Genomic DNA, 26,948 nt, shown 5'->3' with positions numbered 1-26,948 from the left:
CAGCTACCCATTGGGTGTCCTACAATTTGTTTATTTTAATTTAGTTTTTACTTTATGATTAATACAATTTACTTTAGTAGGGACTTTATAAGTTTGAGAGGGAGAAAGGAAAGGAAATAGAGAAAGAGAAAGAATGTAAATACATTTATTGAGTATTACCGTGGGCCAGAAACTGTGCCAGGTCTTTCTATCTATGTCCTTTAACATATGTCTTTTTACATTACCTTCATCATAGCTCTGAGAGAGGTATTATAATTATTGCTGATTGGGAAAACTGAGACTTTGAGAATTGTCTGGGTCCAGGCAACTAGAAACTGGGACACTTTAGAAAATCTGAATTTAAAGCTGTTGTTTGAACTGCACTGCACTGACACGCTAAAGAGAAGACTAATGGGAAATTGCCATTAAGACCTTCCTTTTCGTTTCTTTTCCTTTTAATGCTCTGAGTGCTTATACTAAGAAAAACAATTCAAATAAACAACTTGACATTACACTACAAGGAGCCAGAAAAAGAGAAAACCTTCCCAAAATTTAGTAGAGGAAGGAATTAACAAAGAAAAATCAGAAATAAATAAAGTAGACATTATAATAAGCAATAACATAACATTGAAAGTAATGACTAGTTTTCTTAAAAAAATAAACAAAATTGGTAATGTTTTAACTATGTTAACTTGGAAAAAAAGAGAGAAGACTCAAAAACCAAAATGAGAAATGGAAGAGAAAACAATACAACAGATAACCACAGAAATGCATAGCATGATAACAGATGACTATAAATAATTATGTACTAACAAATCAGATAACTTAGAAAAAAATTCCAGATAATTTGTAAAAATGCACAGGTTACCATGACTGAATCATAAATCTTGAATCCAGGAACTATAGATCAATAACAAGAATGAAAGTTGAATTAGGAATCAAAAATCTCTCAGCACAGAGAAGTCCAAGCTACCTGGTTTCGTTGGTGAATTCTACTAAATATTTTTAAAAAATTAATGACAGTCTTCATCAAAATCTTACAACTAATGGAATAGAGGAAACACATTTAAAAATCATTCCATAAGGCCAAGTAGTACCCTGATGCCAAAGCAGGATAAAAACAATACAAGAACAAAAAGTTTTACTTTGTCCAATATAAGTATTTCTACTCTGACTTTCTTTTGACATCAGTTTGCATGATAGATGTTTCTCTACTCACTCACTTTCAGTCTGCAGGTGTCTTTAGGTCTAAAATGAATCTCTTCTAGGCAGCATATAGATGGGTCTTTTTTTTTTTTTTTAAAGATTTTATTTATTTATTTGACAGGCAGAGATTATAAGTAGGCAGAGAGGCAGGCAGAAAGAGAGGAGGAAGCAGGCTCCCTGCCGAGCAGAGAGCCTGATATGGGACTCGATCCTGGGACCCTGGGATCATGACCCAAGCCGAAGGCAGAGGCTTTAACCCACTGAGCCACCCAGGCGCCCTGGGTCTTTTTTTTTTTTTAATCTATTCTGACACCTTATATCTTTTGATTGGACTGTTTAGTCTATTTACATTCAAAGTAATTATTGGTAGATATGTGTTTATTCCATTCTGTTACTTGTTTTCTCATTGTTTCCAGAGGTTTTCTCTATTCTCTTCTTGTCTTTTTCATTTTTGGTCTCTTGCACTCAAAGAATCCCCTTTAATTTTTCTCCGGGGCTGGGTCAGTGGTCACAAACTCCTTCAGGTTTTGTTCGTCTGGGAAACTCTTGATCTCTCTTTCTATTCTGAACTATAGTGTTGCTGGATAGAGTATTCTTGCCTGCAGATTTTTCCCATTCAGCACTTTGAATATATCAAACTACTCCCTTATGTCTTGCCAAGTTTCTGTTGAGAAATTATGGGTTTTCCCTTGTAAACTAAGGACTTCTTTTGTCTTGCTGCTTTTAAGATTTTTTTTCTTTATCACCATATTTTGCAAATATAATTACAATATGTCTCAGTATTGGCCTGCCTTTTTTTTTTTTTTTTTTTTGATGGGAGGTCTCTGTGCCTCCTGAATCTTGATGTCTGTTTTCTTTCTCAGATTAGGGAAGTTTTCTTCTATTATTTCTTGAAATAAATTTTGATTTTGATTTTGATTTAACTTCCAGTGCCTTTCCTGTCTTCTGTTTTTAAAATGAAGCTCTATATTCCAGAGAGTTACACACAGGCTGGAATGGGATTGAAGGCCCAGGAGCCTCCTTGCCTAGTATCCTCACCTTTATATTCTTGTAGTAGTTCCTGAAGGACTCCATGGAACCCTTAAAGTCCAGTGAAACACACTGGTATTGAAGAGTATCAATGATTCAAGTTATCTCTTCATGAGGGAGGCTTTCTTCCCTATAATTTAGATAGAGTACTTGTTCTCTCTCTCTCTCACTCTTTTTTCCCCCATTGACTATAGTCTAGAAATGTGTCTGGAACCCCTTCGACAACATGTTCTGGTGATGTTAGAATATAAGTTGGATCTCAATTTTATATCTTGTTCTTCAAGGGCTGGTCAAATTCTCCTAAAATATGTTTACCAGAAGGAGCCAATAGCTTAGTAGCTAAAACCTGACATACTGAAAACCAAAGGAAGCTCAGATAGGAAATGTCGAGGTATTGATTAGATCTTGAAATGTGTGTGTATGTCTTATGCCTAAATTTTGAAAATAAAGTGAAAGAAATGAAAGCAAAAAATCTCCCAAAAGACTCAAAAGTTTTCCCTCATATTAGTCAGGGTCATTTTTATTTTTATGTTAAAGAATTGAAAATACCAGCAAATTTCTCAATGTCTAAGATATGAACTGGATTCTCATTTTGTAGAAATGAGATTCCTGAGAACCTGATTCCTCCCCACTTAAAAAAAAATATCATTGGTACAAACCCTATCCCATATTGGGAGGGGAATACTATATTAAAAGTATGAGGAAATAATATAAGTCTATAGGTTTTATTTCTCTCTTGCTTTTTTCCTCCTTTCAAAACGTAAGCCGAGCTGTTTGGAGGATGATATTTGGTGAATACGCTTTTCTTTTGAGAACGAAGATACCCCTGCTGTTTATTATCCTACTGCACCAGAAATTTGACATCCTGGTAACAAAGGTCTTTTGATTTTATAACTTCATTAACTTAATACCTAATGAAGTGGATTAATGTATTTGACAACTGTTGTGTTTTGTTAAGCACTAAACATAGAGGTATCAACCTCTTGTTTAGCTTTACAAGTAATGGCAGAGCCATTCTTTTTCCCAGGCTGCAAACCTATGATGACCTTCTAAAACCTTCCATCTCAGAAAATATTTTAGTATGGTAACTTTTTATTTTTTTTTTAACTTTCTTTTCTCTTGATGGACAGATTTTCAGCAGTCTCAGAAGGTTAATCAACTTTCTTTGCATGAGTGAACTTAATCTTCTTACATTTTAAGCTTATTCCACTTGGGGAGAAATGGTTTCCTATCTGCCTCACACTTGAACCTGTATGAAAGATGCAACCTTGCTGCCAATAGAAGTTTTTTCCTCAAGGTGAGTGTATTTAGCAAATTAAATGAATTCCTCTGAGGCAATAAAAAAATTTGTTTTTTTGTTTCATTCATTTTTAAAGTGTATCCAACAGCATTTATTGAACACCTATTTTGTTTTATTAAAAAAAAAATTTATGTTCTATGACCAACACAGGGTTTGAACTTAAGACCCTGATATCAAGAGTTGCACATTCTACCAACTGAGCCAGCCAGGCACCCCTTGAACACCTAGTTATCGAAAGCCTGGTGATATGCTAAGTACAATACAGCATTAAAAGAAAAGTATTTTATTTTATTTTTTTTTAAATATTTTATTTATTTATTTGACAGACAGAGATCACAAGTAGGCGGAGAAGCAGGCAGAGAGAGAGGAGGAAGCAGGCTCCCTGCTGAGCAGAGAGTCTGATGCTGGGCTCCATTCCAGGACCCTGGGATCATGACCTAAGCCGAAGGCAGAGGCTTTAACCCACTGAGCCACCCAGGCACCCCAAAAGAAAAGTATTTTATGTCAATGTAGTCTACCCAAAATTTTCCTTTCCAACTATGCACATTTGTCTTGTGATTAGCACAGGAGAGTGTTTACATGGAAGACGATTAAATGGCTTAAGTAATATGATTAATCTCAGATTTTACAAGACATTACCTTGTTGTTTAGAATGGTTTCTCACTCTTTCAGTGAGAATCAGTTAATGTACCTGATCCTAATGGAAGGGGATGAAAGAACCTGGCTTCAGAGCTGATATTTGGATGGCTTGCCCTTGTACAGATATGGAGATAGTTCAAAGTTTATTTTGCTTAGTGAATTCCCCTGCGATATTGAATGTTGTATATTTTGAAAATTATCCCTGATGATGTATCATTTTTTTCTCTCATTGGGAGAGGTATAAGATTTATTTGAAAAGGCGGTTGGGCCACTGTTAATAGAAGGCAATCCTATTTTATTTCAGGAAATCTCCTTTTAATGGCAATTTTGAAGAAGTTAGGGCAGCTATAATTTTTGAATAACCAGAAGAAATAGAAGATGTTACACTGGGAAAAAAATAAGTTGAGAAGCTTCCTCTAGTACTATTTTCTTCATCAAACCAGGTTGGTTTATTGTGCTTTGTCAGTAAAACCTTTCTTTTCTCAGTTCTCCACACTCCTTTCTATTGGGAAGGACCCTGAACTTGAAAACAAGACAATTTGTCTTACTGGGCCTTGGTTTCTTTATCTATTAAATGAATTTGAATGTTACAGATAGGAATTTTATTGACTGCAACTCAGATTTGCATAGACTATAATTTCATTTTCCTGTTAAAAAAAGGTTACTTTCCATTACAAGACCCAATACCACGTGGTTGAGGAAATTTAATCCTGTCTGTAGCGCTCTTCACTCCTTTTTTTTCCCCTGTCATTTTTTGCTTATAAATAATGAATTTGGGGTTTTAGCTCTCCACCTCCTCTCCCCAGAGTTGTTGGTGGGGCAGATGCGCTTATGTGTGCTTAGGCCTTAGGAGGAGGGCAGGGAGAGTGTAACTGCCAGTCTCAGTGAGGTGTTTATTCATCCTGCCTGTCCCTTGTCACTGGCGTCCAGACAACTCTCCATCACATTTGCACGACATTGGCCTGCCTCTCCCTGACTCTCCGTCTACTCTGCCATCTATGCCCATTTCCTCCTCTTGGCCAGGAGCTCTCTTTGGTTCCGCTCACCCTTTGGCCCCTTCTGTGGACACAGAAAGATCTTGTCAAGCTTCCGTTTGTGGTTAGAATCTAAGCTTTGGTTCCCCCCGCCAATATCTTATTATGGAAAATTTCTAAGAATCAAACAAAAAAAAATTAAAAGGATTTCACACCAGACACTCATATATGTGCTGCTCAGATTCTGTAGTTAACATTTCACTCTACTTGATCTGTTGAATATCTATCCCATTTCTCCATTCCTCTGTGGTATATGGAAAACGGAACTTTGTAGATGTGATTTTTGTTAAGGACCCTGAGATGGGGATATTGTCCTGTATTATGCAGTTAGGTTCATTGTAAATCATAAGGATCCTTAAAGGAGTTAGAGAAGGCAATGTGAGAGTGGATGCAGGGTCAGATAATGCTGGCTTTGAAGATGAAGTAAGGAGCCATGAGCCAAGGAATGCAGGCAGCATGTAGAAGCTGGAAAAGTTAAGGTCATGGATTCTTCTCCAGACCCTCCAGAAGGAGCATAGCCTTGCCCACACCTTGATTTTACCCCAGTGAAATTCATTTCAGATTTCTGATCCCAGTAAGATAATAAATTCGTCTAGTTTTAAACCACTGAACTTCTTACATGTAGCAACATAAGAAGCTAATCAGCCATCCAGCAATCCATTTTTTTGAAATTTTTAGACATTTGTAAGTAAGTTGCAAACACCATTATCCCTCTGCTCTTAATACTTTAGCATGCCTATCATCAGTAAGTGTTCAAGATTTGTTCTTTTCTCTTTTGAGCTAAATTTAACATACAGTGAAATGAACAAATGTTTTGTGTAGTTTTTCAAGTGTTACAAGAAATGCTTACTCCTGTGGGACTCAAATTCCTGTGGAGATAGGAAACATACCATTGCTCTAGGAAGTTCCCTCTGTTTCTTTCCAGTAAATGCTCCCTCTCTACTGCATGTAACCATTTGTTCTTACTTTTTGCTTCTTCTGGAACTTTGTATTAATGGAACTATGTAGTATGTACTCCTTTGTGGTAGGCTACTTTCTCCTAGAATAATGTATTGAGGTTTATTCCTGTTTTTGCTATATCAATAGTTTGTTCCTTTTTATTGCTGAGTACAGTTTAACTACATGAATATACTGTATTTATATATCCATTCCCCGATTGAGGGATGCCTAAGCTGTTTCCAGGTTTTGGTTGATATGAATACAGATGATATGAACATGATTGCATAGGTCTTTTTTGTGGACATATGTTCTCATTTATTGGGTAAATATCTAGGAGGAAAACCGTGGGCAAGTTCAGTTTTCTAAGAAACTTCTAGAAGTTTTTCCAAGGCAGTCGTGGAGTTTTATACTCAATTGCTCTACATCTTCTTCAATTTTTGATATTGGCAGTCTTTTTAATTATAGCTATTGTGTAGGGTATGGAATAGCATCTCATAGTGATTTTAATTTGCATATTTTTGATGACTAATGATGTATGCCAGGCTTTGCCTACTGAAGCTAAAAAACCCACTATGAATCAGAAAATTATTTTGAAACTTAAGTCGCCCTTATATCCTTACATAAGGAAATAGCTATCTGGTCCTAGATGGAGTGATGATGAGAGTGAGGCCCTACAAGTCCTAGGTTAAGGGTTCTGAGTTCTTTCCTGCAGCAGAAGTCTGTTCTCCCTAGTGCACAGGCTCACTGGGAGGAGCATAGGAGATAATGGTTGAAATGTGAGCTGTTATTATTTTAATCTTATTGAAATAAGGATGAAGATTTCTTTTTTTGTTGTTTTTAGAAAATATCTCTTAAACATAGGTTATCATTTCTCAATATTTAGGGCTATTTTGGTTACTCTAAATTGAGAAACGAAGGAAAATAGTCAGTGTAAGAGAGCACTAGATAGTGAAAGCTGTCAGTATTTTTTAAGGTGCATCTGGAGAGGCCTGCCAGAGCAGCTTCCCTGAAGGACGGAATGTTTGTTAGTGCGTCCTACAGAATGAATGCATTGTTTGGATGTGGGGTGCATATATATTTATCAGAATTCTCTAGCAGTTTTGAAGGGATATACTAGTTTTAGATTTCATTTAACTGAGACCACATTCAAATGGGAGAACAATTTTGTTATATCATCAGTACTGAATACATGGTTTCTTCTTCCTTTTTTATTCTCTTTGTATCTAGATTTGTCATGACCCTTCTGTACTACAGAAACTCAGCTCCAGGCAAAGTTTTACAGTACAAAGTGTTCACAAACCAATTCTATCTCCTGCCAAAGTGAAGAAAAATCTGATTTTTAGAAGAAAAAAAAAATCTATATCTATCTCCCTGGAGGGAGAATAATGCATTAGAAAGAATAGAAAGATGTTATTTTCCCCTCTTCTTTTCTGACCCCCTCCTGTTTTTTTTTTTCCCTTTTTTTTTTTTTTTTGGGTCTCAGCTTCTCTTTGAACTCAACAGGTTCTTTTCCTTAAACAACATAAGGCCAGCCTCCCCCTTCTCTGTTGAAAGAAATAATCTCTCAAATGTTGAAGCAATAGGGAAGCCAGTCTTGTAGTCTCTTCCAAAATGCTTGAAGGAAAATGAACTGTGGATACCAGGAGAATTTCCACCATGATTTCAAATCGTTAGATCCCGTAGCTCAGCCTTGAGGCTTATGGTCTCACTTCTTGGGTGGCAATTTGAAACTTTTCGGTTAACTTTAGGGATGTACTCTGAGAACTCCATATAGTGTGGACCTATGCTACAGTTTAGCTTGTGAGAAAATTTCCTATTTTTAGAGTTTTCTGTCATATTTGGAAAATCTCTTTTCAGTGAAGAAATTCTGACTTTTGATCAATAGTGTGTTTCTTAACCTTTTAGTCTTGACTTACTCCTGCGTTGTGCATACTTAATTGGTTTGGGTTTTGTGTAGAAGGTGAAGGGGGGTAGCAACTGGGAAGATATATGCTTCTCTCTCTCAATTATTTTCAGGCTATTAGAGATGACTGAGTGAACTGTTTAAAAATTTCAAAAGGGGAGACCTATTAAAAAGTAAGTGACCTTGTGCTTAAACCAAATGATTAAAATTTCAAAATTAGGTACTGAATACCAATGCTAAGTATTCTCCCTACACTTTGCGAACATTCTGCCAGACAAATGTGTGGCACAGGAGTCTGGTTTTTCTGGAATGAACTGCCTAATTGAAGCCAAATTAGAAATATCTAAATGTAAAACTTATAGGAATTCAATGTTTTGGAATGTAATTTCGATTCATAAACAAAAGTCATATAGATGGTTTACAGATAAATGTATGTAAGTTGATATATAAAATACCATGAGCAAATTTCTGAACTTAGAAATGTGTACATTCAAGTAGTAGTTGTTCTGTCATGTTTTGTATTTGTATAGAATATGAAAAATAATGCATTATCTTGAAAGCACAGACAACAAATCCTGTGTTTTCTAACACTGTTTCAATTTTAATTATTCTGTTTAATTGTCCCAATAGATAAACTAGTATTTATTGGATTATGACATAGGTAACATATCATGGTCAACTGGAAATTAGGGAGAAAAAAAGAAAATGGGAAATAAATTTGCTTTCTGGGCTTTCATGTATAAATGAAAACCTAATAAATCAGAGCAGAGAGATGTGGTCTCCTCACAGAGGAGCAGTAGCTTATGGTTGGGGGGACACTAGATTATTATTTGATTGATGCTATTAATGTGAAGCAAGAAACTGTAAACTCATGTTTGCAATTAATACAAGGTATTGTTTTTGTATAATTCTCATTGTCTTCTGATTTGAGTTTCCATTTCTCCCAAATGATAGAAATTTATTTTTATTTTATTTTGTTTTATTTTTAAGGATTTTATTTATTTATTTGACAGGGATAGAGAGAGACAGAAAGAGAGGGAACACAAGCAGGGGGAGGAGTGGGAGAGGGAGAAGCAGCCTTCCTGCTGAGCAGGGAACCCAACACAGGACTCAATCTCAGGACCCTGGGATCCTGATCTGAGCCGAAGGCAGACTCTTAACGATTGAGGCACCCAGGCTGCCCCCAAATGATAGAAATTTAATCTCAATCAGTTCATGTGTCTACCTCTCTTTCTTTCCTAGGGAGATAGGGACAGGCCTAGGACACATTTGTTTGAGGACAAACAAGCATCTGATATCTCATGGGTTTATGCTTTGACTCCTCTCTTGTCTCCAGACCAGGAAACTTATTGATGTCTGGAACTGGAAGTCGTGCTCTTATAACATTATGCTCTTCCCAATCTATTGTCTTGGCAGGATTCTTCCCTTTCCCCATAGAGCCTAAACTGTTGAAACTCAAAAAGCCAAAGGAATCCTTTTCTCTGGCCTCCTGCTCTGTCATCCCATCTCTAGAAACAGTGATTACAGAATGCCTGAGTTCCTGAATGGAGGAAGGTTTAATGGATGCCAGAGAACGTTGGGGAATATTCACTTACTAACATTTCAAAATATCATCTTGCCACTGGTGTAAACATGTTAGTGGGTTGGTATGGTGTGGAGGTGGTGGGGAAGGCAGGTATCTGGTTAGGCTGTGGACAGACTGTGTAGGAGAGAGACAAAGATCTAAAGGACTCCCACAGGACTAATCTTCTGGTCCCTGAGCAGTTACATCTTTATTATAGTGACAGCTGCAGCGTTCTCTCTGAATGGGCTACTATTAACCATTTAAACTGAAGAGCTAACTCACCCTATTCTGGTTTTACCATTATAAGTAAACCTCAGACAACCTCACTTTCCATATGAATTGTTTTCAGTGAGACAGTGAGCTAGTCAGAACTGTGTGAGTCTTTGCCCTACCTGATGGATATGCTTCTTATTTAAAATGAATATGTTGACTTTTTACTTTATTTATATAATATCTTCCCTTGACACTCATGTACTTCACATTGTTAATTTTCTTCTGTCCATCCTTGACCTTGTGGGCTAAAATGTAATTTAGGAGAAAGCCAGGGGACTATACATGGATTTCTATCAAGCATCAGGTGGAGAGAACAATAGAGTGGCTACTGAGTGGATTTCTTGTACAAGTAAAGGTCAGCTCAGAGATTTTTTGAAAGCCAATATTTTGTGTGTGTATCATGTGAATCTCCTTGGACCAACCTTTGGTGGTTTTTGACATTAGAGACAGACAGAAGGAAGATGATATGAAGACACACAGGGAGAACGCCCATGTAAAGATGAAGGCAGAGATTGGAGTGACGCATCTGCAAGCCAAAGATTTCCAGAAAACCACCAGAACCAGGACAGAGTTCTGGGACAGATTCTCTCCACAGCCCCGAGAAGGAATCAATGCTGCTAATACTTCAATTTTGGAATTCTAGCTTCCAGAATTGTGAGACAATAAATTTCCATTGTTCAGGCCATCTAATTTTTAGTACTTTGTTATGGCAACCCTAGGAAATGAATATATTCACTGAAGGAGGTGTTATTAATTGTTCCCATTTTACAGATGAGGAAACTGAGGCCCGGAGGAATTAAAGATTTACCCAGCTAGTAAGTGATTCAAACCCATGCACTCTGACTCTAGTATCTGTGTTTTTATCCATTATACTCATTTGCCTCTTGTCTCTTTTTTAGTTAATGACCTTTGCTTTCTTAGATTTTTCACATTCTTTTCACTGCCTTTGCTAGGCAACATTGTACATATCACTTCATCTGTAGTCTCCCACTGGGCACCATGGCCTCCGCTTGCCCAGAGCTACACTGTGGTCTGTGGCACAGCAGGAAAATCTCCCTCAGTGCTCTCTCCCACTCTTTGGAGGTTTGCTAAGGTAACACAGCCTGAGCCCCAGGTTTGTCAGAATTTTCAAGGAAGCATATCTTTAGGATGTTCATTCCAGCTCTCACTCCCCAGAATCTGGACATAAATCAGTGGGGAGAGGCCGTAGAACAAGGACAAATATGAGTACTGGCTCACAATAAACTCTTGCTAATCTCTTCACCCTGTTGTCATGTATGTGCCTGTCACAAATACACATGTGTATGTAGAGAAAAATACACAGCAAGTTGTTGGATGAGAGGGGTGTGAGAAAGACTACAAGAGCTATCTATCTGTGATGAAGACAATTTGTTGGGGGTATCAGCATGTTTATTTGAAATTATGGATGTGAAGAGGCGCCTGGGTGGCTCAGCCTGTCAAGGGCCTGACCCTGGATTTCAGATCAGGTCATGATCTCAGGTTTGTGAGATCAAGCCCCATGTCTGCCTCCATGCTGGGCATGGAGCTTGCTTAAGATTCTATTTCTTGGCTCATCCTGCCCACCACAGCCCCGCTCTCTCTAAATAAATAAATAATAAAAAAATTTTGGATGTGTACTCATGGATGAATATATAAGGATAGTCAAAGGGTAGTCATTAAAATGTTAATAGTGATTGTTGCAGGGTCATAGAATCTCTGATTTTTTTCCTTCTACATTTTGGTGGCATAAAGGGTAATTATTATTTTTCTCATAATAATGGTGGCCCCCAGAAAGAGCATAGAAATGATAAGGATGGTATTGTCTCCTTTGTAGTGGATTCACAAGTTGGCTTCACTATAAGCTTTCTGAATCTCCTTGCTCTTTCTTCCTGTAGGATGTTTCTTTTTCTTTAAAATCATCTTAAAGATCAGAATCTTAGAAGAGATTTGAAGAGGTGATAGTAAATGAATCAGCAGTTGGGGAAAGTGGAAACGCTCACACGGTAGGCTCTTCCCTTTCTCTTTCATTTGGACAGTCTGAGTGACAGTGACATGGACTAAGGAGCCTTCCTTCCCCACCCATTCATTCGTGCTTGGCCATATGGATCATAATGACCAAGGCAGTCTGTTCAGGAACCTCTGCCCATGTGCATGGCCAACACACAACAGTCTTGGAGCAAATGAATACTGGCAGGTTGTCATCAAAGCAATAAGCCCATGGTCCGAAGAGAATAAAGTTGGTGCTCTTAATTACCAGTTATGGTACTGTTTTGTACACTGATACCTCCAATATCTAAAAACCATCATGTTGTCAGTATTCCTCCATTTGGCCTGGAGAGTTAGAGCATCGCTCGTACCTATCTGGTTTTCAAGGTCAGTGAATTTTATAAAATTCTTTGCCAAGTAGCTGCTGTGATATGAATAAATTTATGTGAAAATGAACTCAGCCAGCTAGTTATTGAACAAGATTTTTTTTAATGGAATGTACTGACAGGAGAGAAGAGAAGGCAAACATAAAGAGTGAATAATAACCTAATGAATAGAGCTTTTTTTTTTTCCCCTCCTTCAGTTCATGAGAAACAGTAATCAATTTTTTAAAGACAGATTTTCAAAAGTCAAAAGGGAAGGAAGGTGGAACTTCAACTCCGTTCAGACAGAGGAAAGAAATAAAGCACCTCCAAGGGAAAAAAAAAAAATAATGGCATGGATGTAACAAAACAGAACTAAATGCTTGAATTAATTTTTTTTTCAGATATAGGAGGGTGTGAACAGTGATGCAAAACAAAAACATGTATAGGCTTAACCCACACTTTTTAAAGTTACATTGAGTACCTCTTCCAAAATACCCAGCTGCAACCAGACTAAGTTTCCTACAAAGGCCAGTTGTTTAAAAAAAAAAAAAAAAAAGGGCAGAATGGTGCTTTCAGGTAGGCCAAAATCATAACAATGAGAGCCACCTGGCATATTACTAAGCGAAAGAAGCCAATATGGAAGGCTACATACTGTATGATTCTAGCTATATGACATTCTGGAAAGGGTAAACCTATGCAGATAATGAAAAAGATCAGGGGTTACCAAGGGTGGGGGCCGAGTTGGGGAGAGGAGATGAAGAGGCAGAGCACAGAGGAGTTTTAGGGCAGTAAAAATAATCTGTATGTTATAATAATGAATGCATGTCAGTATTTGTCCAAACCCATAGAACAAACATCACCAAGAGTGAACCCTAAGGTAAATTATGGACTTGGGGTGATTGTGATGGGTCAATGTACATTCATCCTTGGTAACAAATGTGCCACTCTGGCTAGTGGTATTGATAATGGGGGAAGTGAGGCATGTGCAGGGGAAGGGAATACAAGGGAAATCTCTATTTTTCTCTCAATTTTATTGTAAACCTAAAACTGCTCTAAAGTAGTCTTTTAAAAAAATTACTGTAATACCATTATCATACCTAAAAAAGAGAAAAAGAAGAAAGAAAGAAAGGAAGGAAGGCAAGAGAGACATTTTAGATTTCTCTTTTCAGGCAGTAATGGACCAAGTGAAAAGAAAATTATTAAAATATTTTGCTAGAGAGGTTATTACAGAGTACTTTATAACACATTGTCTATGACTATTCTCTGTTAAATACATGAATAGGCCTAGTCCTTTGGAGATTTAGCAGATACTTGTCTATTTTTTTTCCCCATTCCAAATCAGAAACAATTTTCTCAGCCCAAATTTTTGGATCGCTAGGTCTATGTGAAAGTGCTTTCTTTATAGGTGTATCCATACCCCAAAACTTGACAGGGGCTAAATTTCCAAAATTAACTTGCCAGGCTTCCCTTTAGGCAAGAGATCCCAAATTACTGTGGTGTATTTTTGCTTTTGTTTTTGAGTATTTCCTTCAAGCTTTAGTTTCCAAATATTTTTTGAGTCTGAGGACTATGCAATTTTTGGACTAGACTGTTGGACCTCAGGCATAAATTCCAATTCCAAAGCCTTCTCCTAGGAATGTCAATCTCTAGTCAAACACTCAATTTTCTAGAGTGCCCCTCCTTTGTTCTTTCAAGGGAAGCTAGGGCAGAAATTCATTCAGGTTAGCTTACTAAATGGCCATCTTTGGGCTAATTGTCCCCAAACAAACAAAATCATCTTATGACTTCTTCCTAAAGTTTGACAATTGGGATCATCATTTTGAGGATACAACTTATTTTAAGACTTCCTGGGCTTTTCCATCAGAAGATACTGGAGTTAAAATACTAGATATGTTTTATAAGGGAGTTCCCTTTTACATTATTGAGGATTAATCCTTACTTTTATGGTAGAGACTTTTTTCGAATATCTGGAGATGCTTGGCTTTCTGTTCATATTTAAGAGCCAATGAGACACCATCTTGGGAGTATGTGCATACAAGGGTGGCTTCTCAACTGAAAAATCTAATAATCTCATTGGGATTGGGAAGAGATTTTGTTGTTTTACTGGGGTACTCCCAGATGCTGTTATCTATAGCTCTTTCCCCTGGGCCATGGCATCCCTGAAGAAGAACCCTCTTCATTCTTGCCTGAGCGTTTTATGTTAGGTGGCCGGGGTCCCTAAGGATCTGAGCTGGGAGAAAGTAGCTGGAGCCGGATGCAGGTGGACTCAGGGTTTGGTTTGTAGAGACTCAGGTAATTCCTTTTATTTCCAGTGGAGCTCTTCACTCCCATCTTTCTTTGGGGTCAGGGTCTCTTAGTTGTGAGCTCAGGAGCCTCTCTGTTCCAATTTATCCTGAGACAAGGTCTTCTGTCTTCTGCTGGAGTGTGTGGAGTGTGCAAGTGCTCCTTTCCCTGAAACATGAGAAGGCTCTTTATCTTTCAGATCTTTAGTTCATTCTTAGTTTGTCCCTTTGTAGCTTCAACTCTGAACTTAGATGTACTGAGATTTGTGAACACATAGGTATACTCCTTTATATAATCCTTTTGTAATCCTTTCTTTTTTCTTTATCTAATCCTTCATAACTTGGAATCACTTCTCATCTTATTCATCATTCCCACTAAGTTTTAGAGTCCTTGTTTTTGATCAATTGCTAGTGTCTTAGTTTCCTTATCTATACAGTTGGACTTGGTTGCTAAGGTCCTTGGCAAATCACAAGTTCTGATGAGGTAGGAAATAGGCTGAGAGGGCAGGCATTGGAGTTAGACACCCAGATTCATCTCACTGCTTTACCACTGTGCAGTCAGGGTGCTCTAGTTATAAGTGACAGAGGCCAACTGGGCTTCCTTAAACAAAAAAGGAAATTACAGGAAGGATCATGAATAATGGAGTGTGTTAACGCTGGAAAGCCAGCCTCAAAGAATGGATGCAAAACCAAGAAAGCTAGGCGGTGGGGAGGTCAGCCCAAGTTATTTGCCAGGAACAACCTGATGAGGAAGCTGTCCCTGGTGCCACTGCCATGGTATGTTTGCCACCAGTAACCCTTGGTGTCACTGCCACTGCTATTTTGAATAATTTCTCAACTCTCCCTCTACCTTTATGATGGGTTGTGTTGTGCTCTTATGACTCAACGGATGAGGAGAGGAGATTTACCTTCCTGTTTGTGTTAGAGTTCTCCAAAGAAACAGAAGCAATATCTTATTTTATTTTAAGGAATTCTATTTTATTTTCAGATATTTTATTTTATTTTATGCTCAAGTGATTATGGGGCTTGGAAAGTTTGAAATTTGCAGGGCAGACTGGCAGGCTGGGAATTCAGCTAAGAGTTGGTGTTGCAATCTTGAGTGCAAATTCTACAGGGCAGGCCAGGTATGTTGGAACCTCGGGCAGAATTTCTGTGTTGCAGCTGTGAAGCTCAATTCCTTCTTTGGGAAACTTGTCTTTGCTCTTAAGGCCTCCAACTGATTGAAGAAGTTCACCTACAAAATGGAGAATAATCGGCTTTATTCAAAGCTACTGATAAATTGTCAAGTACAAAAAAAAAAATCACCTTCCCAGTGACATCTAGACTAGTGTTTGAACAATTGGGCATGAAAGCTGTACCAAGTGACATGTAAATTTAACCACTCCGTGTTAAATTTGCGCCCTCCGTGTTCATATCAGGATCCCCCTTCAAACATCTCCTAAGTTAAAGTGCTGGGTAGGGAGATGGGGAAAAAAAAATGATTGTTATCCACGTCAGCTACTTCACTGCTTGACTTTCAGCCAAACTTTCAGATTCCGGTTCTGTAAAAATGGGGATGATAATAGTAGTTACACATATGATTGTCGGGAAGGTATGTAAAGTGTATGCAAAGCACTTATACAAGTGCTTGGAACAAGATAAGTGCTCAATAAATTAAGGTGCTATGATTTCTCATTTAAACGTTGCAATATATCCAACCGTTCATATATCCAAATTCCCACCAGGTAGGGCACTTGAGGATGAAACACCTAAACTGTGATTTGCATCCATAAGCAAATTGTGATTTATTGAACCCTTATTACCTGCCAGGTACTGTTCTGCATACCTTCCATCTATTTACTTGTATAATTTGGTTCACACAATAATCCAGTGAGGTTTGTGATTCCTCATTTTATAAAGCAGACACTGAGATTTAGAAAAATATGCATCACAACCAGAATCACACGAGTAGCCCAATGCAGGGCCTGAACTCAGGGTTTTCATGGGTCACCGGGGTGGCTCAGTCAGATGTGTCTGCCTTCAGTTCAGGTCATGATCTCAGGGTCCTGGGATGGAACCTCACATCATCAGAGGGCCTGCTTCTTCCTCTGCCACTCCCCTGCTTGTGCTCTCTTGTTCTCTCCTCTCTCAAATAAATAAATAAGGTCTTAAAAAAAAAAAAAAAAAGAATTCAGGGTTTTCTTAGTCTAAATCCCCCTTGCTCAACTACTCCTCTGTGCGGTCTCTATGTTAGTCCAGGCAGAGGGGTCATCTCCCTTCCCAGCTCCAGTTCCTCGAGTGTTACCTTGGCTTCATTGGTCTGGAAAATAAGAATCCTGAGTTCTCCCCTAAATATCAATTCAGGATGTTAAACCCTTTGGAGGAAGATCTTTGTCCTTTTTATTAGACATTAGCCTTTTTTTTTTTTTTTTTTGGGTAGTAGCTCTGCTTCGGCTTCTTTAAAAGATGGTTAATGCAATTTTGAATTTTTTGAATCAACTCACAGATGTAGAAAAGAAAGAAAATAGAATTTAAAAAAATATTTCCTTTCAAAAAAAACCAAACAAACCAAAAAACCTCCTTTCATACAATTAGAACAATTCAAAATGAAACAAAATTCCTTTCATAAAAACTAATCTACTTAAAACTACTTAAATAAATTTAGGGTACCATGGAAATTGTTAATTTTTGGATATTAACTATTAATAAAATTTTGGATATTAACTATTAATAAAAACAGTTTTGAAGGTTGGAATTGTGGCATACTTCATAATATCCATCATAAAAAGATAAATAAAAATCACACACAAACCCTTTCTCTGTGGACAAAACATCTAAGGGCTAAGGGGACCTGAACAACATTAGAAATAGGAAGTAAGCTCATTTCCCAGGAGGAATCTGGATGTTAAACATTTTATTCTAGAAGTAAGTTTACTACCAGTTGCCAAAGAGAGCAGAACAACTCTTCAGACGGTAGGAAGTCAGACCTGCACTTCTCAAACTTTAATGTCCATGGACACCATCTAGGGATATTTTCAGAATGTAGATCCTCGCTCAGTGGGTTTGAGGTGAATAAAACTTGAGATGTTCTATTTCAAACAGGCTCACAGGGTGTAGCCCACATGGCTGTTAAAGGACAACACTTGTGGTTGCAAGGGTCGACTACCAATTCAAACTCATTCATTTTCCTTAATCATTTATAGTCTTTATAATGTCATGCCTTTGGAAGCCAAGTTAGAGATGGCTTCTAAAATGGCTTCAGAGACCATTCCTTCTAGATGTCTGGAGGCGAAGGAGGGGAAGGAATTGATAGGTATTGTTTGACGGGAGCTTCTGTTCCTACCGCTTGACAGGAAGTGTCTCATTTTATTCCTATAACCCTTCCACGAGAAGTTTATGTAAGAGCCCTCTTTTACAGCTGAGGAAGCCAAGTTTCAGAGAAAGTAACCTGTCAGTGCCAGTAAGTGGTGGAGTCAGCATTCGCACTTTGGTCTGTCTAACCTTACAGCCCATGTTTTTTCCGATCCCATCTGGACAGCTTTACTGCGATTACCTTTTCTTTTGACATCACTGGTTATCCTCTATTTTTAAAAGTTTCCTTAAAGAGAGCCAAATCCAATTTTAAAAATTGACACAAAATTGTTCATTAAACTTCCCTCTTACGTCCTATTTTCCCATTTCATTCTGTGTGAAAATTACTCTCTACCCAGGAAAGGCCTTGATGCTTTGTGCTGAGCTGACTGACAAAGCATTATGATTTAAAAACCATCCTGTTCCTCTCTCCACAAAGCCCCAACCTTTGATCTTTTCTCAGGAGCAATTTCCAATCAGCCCTTTTTTCAAAGCTTGTAAATGTTTGGTATGCCGTCTTATCCAGACTCTTTCCCTTCCCCCAAAGGAGAGGTTGAGACCTTCAATTCCCTACTGTCATTACCAGTCTATTGGAAGTCTTAGTGTAGGATTTGGTTTTCTACAGTGAAGGCAAAATCAAATATAGCAAACTTCATGCTCTGGCTGTGTTTACACACTTTAAAACTAAGTGGGGTTTGGTAATTACCTAGTTCATTTGCTCTATGCAGGTGAAATCAGATTATTTCAGCACTTTTGATTTTTATTATGTTTGTTTGACCCTCTTTACCCAGAAACATAGTTAGCATGATTCAAATTAATTGGATAATTGCTGAATCACCATTTTACCTTGCAATACAATCTTGTGAAGATTCTGGCATTCTAGAACAAAGAGAAGGAATAAGTTATCTAGGAGTTTTACATTTCTTTTTTATTGCTCAACTTTCTTTAAAGGCAAGCCAAAAGATAAAATAAACAATAGTAGGGCTACCTGGTTTGAATATGTGATGGAAATTTTGGAGCTTCGTCTTCTCATCCTTCTTACTCTGGACATATTCCCCTGAGATGGAATGAAACATTGGAAGAGACACAGACTGTCAAGTCAGGACAGACCTACGTTCAAACCCTGACTCCTAAAAAGTTATCGTAGCTCTGACTGATGACTACTGGTTTAGGCTCGAGCATAATGTATACTTTTATCCCAAGACTATTCATTTTTGCTAAAATATGTGACTTTTGAAAAAATAATTAGTATTAATAAGTAACTTATAGGAGTGTTTCAGTATTTCGAGGAGGAGTCAAGATGGCGGAGAAGTAGCAGGCTGAGGCTACATCAGGTAGCAGGAGATCAGCTAGATAGCTTATCAAACCATTGCAAACACCTACAAATCCAACGGGAGATCGAAGAGAAGAAGAACAGCAATTCTAGAAATAGAAGTGTTTCAATATTTCTATGACTATTTGAATTTCCTTAGCTGGCATTTTATTCAAAGACCCAGATTCAGCCATTTCTTCTTCCTAAAATCAAGTTTTAGGGTCCTGAGACAATAGAAGTTTTAGGAATAAAGGACACAACACTTGTGTTTTGAATTTACTTGTTGCTTTTCCTTGCTGAGGTCTCTCTTCAGGTGAGGCCTTGCCATAACATACATAATCTAAGAAATGTGTCAGATGACTATGTGACTTTCAAGATAGTCTATATGTCATAGTCACCTGCAGACCAGCATTATTGGGGTAAAGGGGTGTGACCTGCATGACTGTTAATTTAGAAAAATCAAGAGTTGATTCTAATGCATCGTCAGGATGAGAATTGCTGAATAAATCTATTGAAAATAGGTCTTTTCATTTTGGTCATATTTAATGGATTCAGGTCCTGAATAAATTATATTTTTATTTTTTTCCATTCTCTTGTCAGTGTTCCAAAATTCATTGTTTACGCACCACACTCAGTGCTTCATGCAATACATGCCCTCCATAATACCCACCACCAGGCTCACCCCCCACCCACCACCCCTCCAAAACCCTCAGTTTGTTTCTCAGAGTCCACAGTCTCTCATGGTTCATCTCCCCCTCCAATTTCCCCCAACTCCCTTCTCCTCTCCATCTCCCAATGTCCTCCGTGTTATTCCTTATGCTACACAAATAAGTGAAACCATATGATAAATTGACTCTCTCTGCTTGACTTATTTCACTCAGCATAATCTCCTCCAGTCCAGTCCATGCTGATACAAAAGTTGGGTATTCATTTTTTCTGATGGAGGCATAATACTCCATTGTATATATGGACCATATCTTTACCCATTTGTCCGTTGAAGGGCATCTTGGTTCTTTCCACAGTTTGGCAACTGTGGCCATTGCTGCTATGAACATTGGGGTATAGGTGGCCTTTCTTTTCACTACATCTGTATCTTTGGGGTAAATACCCAGTAGTGCAATTGCAGGGTCATATGGTAGCTCTATTTTTAATTTCTTAAGGAATCTCCACACTGTTTTCCAAAGTGGCTGTACAAACTTGCATTCCCACCAATAGTGTAAGAGGGTTCCCCTTTCTCCACATCCTCTCCAACACATGTTGTTTACTCTCTTGTTAATTTTGGCCTTTCTAACTGGTATAAGGTGGTATCTCAATGTGGTTTTTATTTGAATCTCCCTGATGGCTAATGATGATGACCATTTTTTCATGTGTCTGTTAGCCATGTTAGTTAGTTAGTTAGTTCATGTCTTCTGCCCATTTTTTGATGTGATTATCTGTTTTGTATGTGTTGAGTTTGGGGAGTTCTTTATAGATCTTGGATATCAGCCCTTTGTCTGTAGTGTCATTTGCGAATGTCTTCTCCCGTTCTGTGGGTTGCCTCTTTGTTTTGTTGACTGTTTCCTTTGCTGTGCAGAAGCTTTTGATCTTGATGAAGTCCCAAAAGTTCATTTTCGCTTTTGTTTCCTTTGCCTTTGGAGACATATCTTGACAGAAGTTGCCGTGGCTGATGTTGAAGTGATTACTGCCTATGTTCTCCTCTAGGATTTTGATAGATTCCTGCCTCATGTTGAGGTCCCTCCATTTTGAGTTTATCTTTGTGTATGGTGTAAGAGAAGGACTAAGTTTCATTTTTACACACATAGCTGTCCTATTTTCCCAGTACCACTTATTGAAGAGACTGTCTTTTTTCCACTGTATATTTTTTCCTGCTTTGTCGAAGATTATTTGGCCATAGAGTTGAAGGTCCATATCTGGGCCCTCTACTCTGTTCCACTAATCTATGTGTCTGTTTTTGTGCCAGTACCATGCTGTTCTGGTTATCACAGCTTTGTAGTAAAGCTTGAAATCAGGCAATGTGAGGCCCCAGTTTTGTTTTTCTTTTTCAACATTTCCTTAGCAATTCGGGGTCTCTTCTGGTTCCATACAAATTTTAGGATTGTTTGTTCCAGTTCTTTGAAAAGTGCCAGTGGAATTTTGATTGGGATGGCATTGAAAGTATAGATTGCTCTAGGCAGTATAAACATTTTAACAATGTTTATTCTTCCAATCCAAGAGCATGGAATGGTCTTCAATCTTTTTGTGTCTTCAGTTTCTTTCATGAGGGTTCTGTAGTTCCTCTAGTACAGATCCTTTACCTTTTGGGTTAGGTTTATTCCCAGGTATGTTATGGTTCTTAGTGCTATAGTAAATGGAATCAATTCTCTCATTTCCATTTCTATATTTTAATAGTTAGTGTATAAGAAAGCAACTGATTTCTGTACATTGGTTTTGTATCTTGCCACATTTCTGAATTGCTGTATGAGTTCTAGTAGTTGGGGGTTGGAGTCTTTTGGGTTTTCCATATAAAGTATCATGTCATCTGCAAAGAGAGAGTTTGACTTCTTCATTGCCAATTTGCATACTCTTAATTTCTTTTTGTTGTCTGATTGCTGTTGCTAGGACTTATAGTACTATGTTGAACAACAGTGGTGAGAGTGGGCATCCTTGTCGTGTTCCTCATCTCAAAGGGAAGGCTGTCAGCTTATCCCCATTGAGGATAGTATTCACTGTGGGTTTTTTGTAGATAGATTTTATGAAGTTGAGAAATGTTCCCTCTATCCCTATATTTTGAATCGTTTTATCAGGAACAGATGCTGTATCTTTTCAAATGCTTTTTCTGCATCAATTGAGAGGACCATGTGGTTCTTCTCTCTTCTCTTATTGATTTGTTCTATCACATTGATTAATTGTAAATGTTGAACCACCCTTGCATCCCATGGGTAAATCCCACCTGGTCATGGTGGATAATCTTTTTAATGTACTGTTGGATCCTACTGGCTAAGATCTTGTTGAGAATCTTAGCATCCATATTCATCAGGGATATTGGTCTGAAATTCTCCTTTTTGGTGGGGTCTTTGACTGGTTGGGGATCAGGGTAATGTTGGCTTCATAAAAAGAGTCTGGAAGTTTTCCTTCTGTCCCTATTTTTTGAAAAAGCTTCAGGAGAATAGGTATTATTTCTTCTTTGAATGTTTGGTAGAATTCTCCAGGGAATCCATCAGGTCCTGGGCTCTTGGTTTTTGGGAGTTTTTTGTTCACTGCTTCAATCTCGTTACTAGATATCGGTCTATTCAGGTTGTCAATTTCTTCCTGATTCAGTTTTGGAAGTTTATAGGTTTCCAGGACTTCATCCATTTCGTCTAGGTTACTTATTGGCATATAACTGTTGATAATAATTTCTGATGATTGTTTCTATTCCCTTGGTGTTAGTTGTGACCTCTCCCTTCTCATCAATAATTTTATTAATTTGGGTCCTCTCTCTTTTCTTTTGGATTAATTTAGCCAATGGTTTATTGGTCTTATTGATTCTTTCAAAAAATCAGCTTCTAGCTTCGTTGATGTGTTCTACTGTATTTCTAGTTTCTATCTCATTGATCTCTGCTCTAATCTTGATTATTTCCCTTCTTATGTGTGGGGTTGGCTTAATTTGTTGTTGATTCTCCAGTTCTTTAAGGTATAAAGAGAGCTGGTGTATGCTGGATTTTTCAGTTTTTTTGAGGGAGGCTTGGATGGCTATGTATTTCCCCCTTAGGATCACCTTTGCTGTATCCCATAGGTTTTGGACAGAAGTATCTTCATTCTCATTGGTTTCCATGAATTGTTTAAGTTCTTCTTTGATTTTCTGGTTGATCCAAACATTCTTAAGCAAGGTGGTCTTTAGCTTCCAGGTGTTTGAGTTCCTTCCAAACTTTTCCTTGTGATTGAGCTCCAGTTTCAAAGCATGTGATCTGAGAATATGCAGGGAATAATCTCAATCTTTTGGTATCAGTTGAGTCCTGATTTGTGACCCAGTATGTGGTCTATTCTGGAGAAAGTTCCATGTGCACTCGAGAAGAATGAGTATTCTGTTGTTTTAGGGTGGAATGTTTTGTATATATATCTATGAGGTCCATCTGCTCCTATGTGTCATCCAATGCTCTTGTTTCTTTATTGATTTTCTGCATGGATGATCTGTCTGTTACTGAGAGTGGCATGTTAAGATCCCCTACTATTAATGTATCCATATAAGTATGACTCTTTATCTTGATTAACTGTTGTCTTATGTAGTTGGCTGCTCTCATATTGGGGGCATAAATATGTACAATTGTTAGATCTCCTTGGTGGATAGACTGTTTAAGAATGATGTAGTGTCCTTCTTTATCTCTGACTACAGTCTTTAGTTTAAAATCTAACTTATCTGATATGAGAATCACTACCCCGGCTTTCTTTTGAGGCCCATTGGCATGAGAGATGCTTCTTCATCCCTTCACTTTCAGTCTGGATGTATCCATTGGTTCAAAATGGGTATCTTGTAGACAACATATGGATGGGTCCTGTCGTTTTATCCAATCTGCAACCCTGTGCCATTTTATGGGAGTGTTTAGTCCATTCACCTTGAGAGTGATTATTGAAAGATACGTTTTTATTGACATCATGTTGTCTGTGAAGTCCTCATTTCTAGAGATTGTCCCTGTAAATTTCTGCTCTATGACACTCTTGGGTTCTTTCTTCTTTTATAGAGCCCCTCTTAATATTTCTTGTAGTACAGGCTTGGTGGTCACATACTCTTTTAAACCTTGCCAGTCTTGGAAGCTCTTTATCTCTCCATCCATTTTGAATGTCAGCCTTGCTAGATAAAGTGTTCTTGGCTGCATGTTCTTCTCGTTTAGTGCCCTGAATATGTCTTGCCAGCCCTTTCTGGCTTGCCAGGTTTCTGTAGACAGGTCTGATGTTATTCTGATGGACCTTTCTCTGTATGTAAGGAATCTTACCCCTAGCTGCTCTCAAGAGCTCCTTTCTAAAATTATGATTCATCAGTTTCACAATCAGGTGTCTCGAGGTCTTTCTAGATTCTATGATTTGGGGGGTGGTCCTTCTGCCTGTAGGACACAAATGTTGGTTCCATTCCCCAGATAGGTCCTGAATAAATTATAAACCTGGATTGTTTTCATATAGACAGAATGGATACTGATAAGACCATGTGGCCCAGTTTTTCTATTCTGAATACATATGTTATAGGATAGGCCCAATTTCCTTAAATTCAATAACTTAAAAACAATAGCTATCATTTAGTGAGCAACTACTATGCATCAGTATCATCATTATCATCATCAGTGCTAATATTTACCAAGCATTTGCTAAGATATTCTATATATAATTTCATCCAATTCTCACAAAATTCTATGCAATAAGCATATAATCCCCCTTTTATTTACAAATGAGAAAACAGTCATGGATAAGTCAAGGCTACTCATCCAAGGCTATACAGGTCATGAGTGCATAGTTCTGGCTCCCTATCTTTATTTATTTATTTGCCTCCATATCTTAATACCGCTCCAACTTCTATAACAACCCTCCAAGGAGGTATTTATAATATGCTCTCATTTACAAATGAAAATAGGTAGCAAAGAAGGTAAATAGTTAAGTAACAAGTATTAGATGCCACCTGAAGTCAAACCCAAGTAATATAATATTGTACTTAAAAGAGTATCTTTCTCCTCCCTCCTGGGAGGGCCTGAGGAGCCATACCCAAATAGAATTATCCCCAAACCGATGTTACTTTGAAAAGAAAAACCTAGTAAACACTGTGAGTTTAAAGGTTATGTATATCAAAATAATCAAAACACCTGGATATGGGCTTTGGGGATTATAAAGAAGATAAGCATGGGAATCAGCCTATATCCCCTGCTTTAAATTTCATGACCACCTTTATTTTGAATCTAAAAGTATGCTAAGCCATATAATTCCCTGGGTTATTTACATTCTAGTCAGGGTGACTATTGAAGGATAGTGTAATTACAGAGTACAATTTCCAAGCTGAATGAAATTGCTTGTTGTGTAATAGGTCTGCTGGGGACTGACCTCTGAAAATGCCAAAAACAAATACTTGTAAGTCATGATTAGAGATAATGATATACAACACCCTGAGTTAATATATGAAGTGAGAGGTGGTCTTTAATTTGGATAGAATATTTTCATTTGCTATTCGTCAAAACCAGAGAAAAGGATCAAAGCAGAAGTACATTTTCCTTTCTTTCCTATTTCTCAGCATATTGCCAGAAATTTGCTACTTTTCCATCACCTTCATGAACTACATGAGGGGCAACTCTGGGCAAGAGATTGAAACAGAGGTATTTGCTGATGTTCAGCATCTGTGAGATTTTATTGTCCGAGCAGAGAACAGTTCTGGTAGCCAGATCTGCCTCAGTCAGTTCGAATGTACCATCCTCCTCCTCTCTGCTCCATTCCAACATCCTCCTACCGTGTGTCAGTTCAGCTTCCTGAGTAGATTCGGTGAATGGTGGTGGGGTGAGGGCAGAGGTGTGTATGACAGCGTTAGGTATTAGAGGCAAAATATCAGCACAGGAGGGGCACCTGTGTGGCTCAGTCCATTAAGCATCTGCCTTCAGCTCATGTCTTGATCTCAGGGTCCTGCGACAAGCCCTGCTTGGGCCCTGCTTCTCCCCCTCCCTCTTCTCTCTCTCTCTCTCTCTCTGTCTCTCTGTCAAATAGATAAATAAAATCTTGAAAAAATAAAAAATAAAAATATCAGCATGGAGTATATAATTAGAAGAAAAAGTTAGCAAAAATGTTCCCATGTCCTCACTGATATTATTTTTCATCCCTGAATGAGATGAATTATTGCATACAATTAGTGCTTCTCTAGACCTTTCCCATGTGATCATAATGTTCAATCATATAAGTATATAGTTTTATGTTGAAATGAGCAGATCTTCACTTTTCTAAATTCATTTTCATTTTGACCTCAGTCTATAATTAATATATAGGTTTTAAAATTTTATTTATTTGTTTGAGAGAGAGACACAAGCAGGGGGAGAAGCAAAAGGAGTGGGAGAAGCAGACCCTGGGACTCTGGGATCATGTCCTGAGCCAAAGGCAGATGCTTATCTAACTGAGCCATTCAAGTGCCCCAACATCAGCCTATAATTACATTTATCTTTGTCCTTTCATCATTTTATTCCAGTCTGTAGGAAGGAAGGAAGAAGTTTCAAAGACTAAATTCCCAAAGCATTTTTTCTGGTTATCTATTGCTTTATAACAAATGATACCAATGATACTTACTATATCTCATTGTTTTGTGGGGCGCAGCTGGATGAATTTTTCTGCTCTGTGTGATGTGGACTGGAAGAGCTGGTTTGACTTGGAGGGTCCAAGATGGATTCACCCATATGCCTACAACCTTGGTGGGATGTCTAGAAGGCATTCTCAGCTGGCGGCTCTCCTTCTCCATACAATCTCAGGGTGTCTCCACCTGGTCTTTCTAGTAGGGTAGCTGGACTTGTTGCATGGCAGCTCACAGCTCCAAGAGACCCAGGCAGAAATGCCAGTTCTCTTAAAGCCTAGCCTAGAATCTTTCATAGCATTAAGTTCTACCCAACGTTCACTGGTCAAAGCCACCAAAGATCAGTGCAGATTCAAGTGGAGAGGAAGTAGACTCTGCCTATCTGTGGGAGGAATGTGAAAGAGTTTGCTGTCCATGGCATCCCTTAATGATAAGATATGTACATGTGTCCTCTAGATGCTCCAGAATGTGATGGGGCAGGAAGCGAGCTGGATAACATGGACAACTTGCTCTGGACTTAAAGAGATTGTGTTTTGGAAAGACACT

At 38.1% G+C, this 26,948-nt stretch overlaps 1 long non-coding RNA gene across 1 annotated transcript; it reads right to left on the bottom strand.

Moving 5' to 3' along the window:
* Positions 1–15,534: 15,534 nt before the first annotated feature.
* LOC116857743 lies at positions 15,535–18,876 on the bottom strand. Its single transcript, XR_004380792.1, has 3 exons — positions 18,818–18,876; positions 18,676–18,708; positions 15,535–15,733 (listed from the first exon to the last, which is right to left on the bottom strand). It is a non-coding gene; the product is annotated as an uncharacterized LOC116857743 (long non-coding RNA).
* Between the last annotated feature and the right edge of the window lie 8,072 nt (positions 18,877–26,948).

The sequence above is a fragment of the Lontra canadensis genome, unplaced genomic scaffold (assembly GCF_010015895.1).
Source record: "Lontra canadensis isolate GAN:19392208 unplaced genomic scaffold, GSC_riverotter_1.0 scaffold3, whole genome shotgun sequence".
Lineage (NCBI taxonomy): Eukaryota > Metazoa > Chordata > Mammalia > Carnivora > Mustelidae > Lontra > Lontra canadensis.
This window is presented reverse-complemented; position numbering and strand designations above follow the sequence as displayed.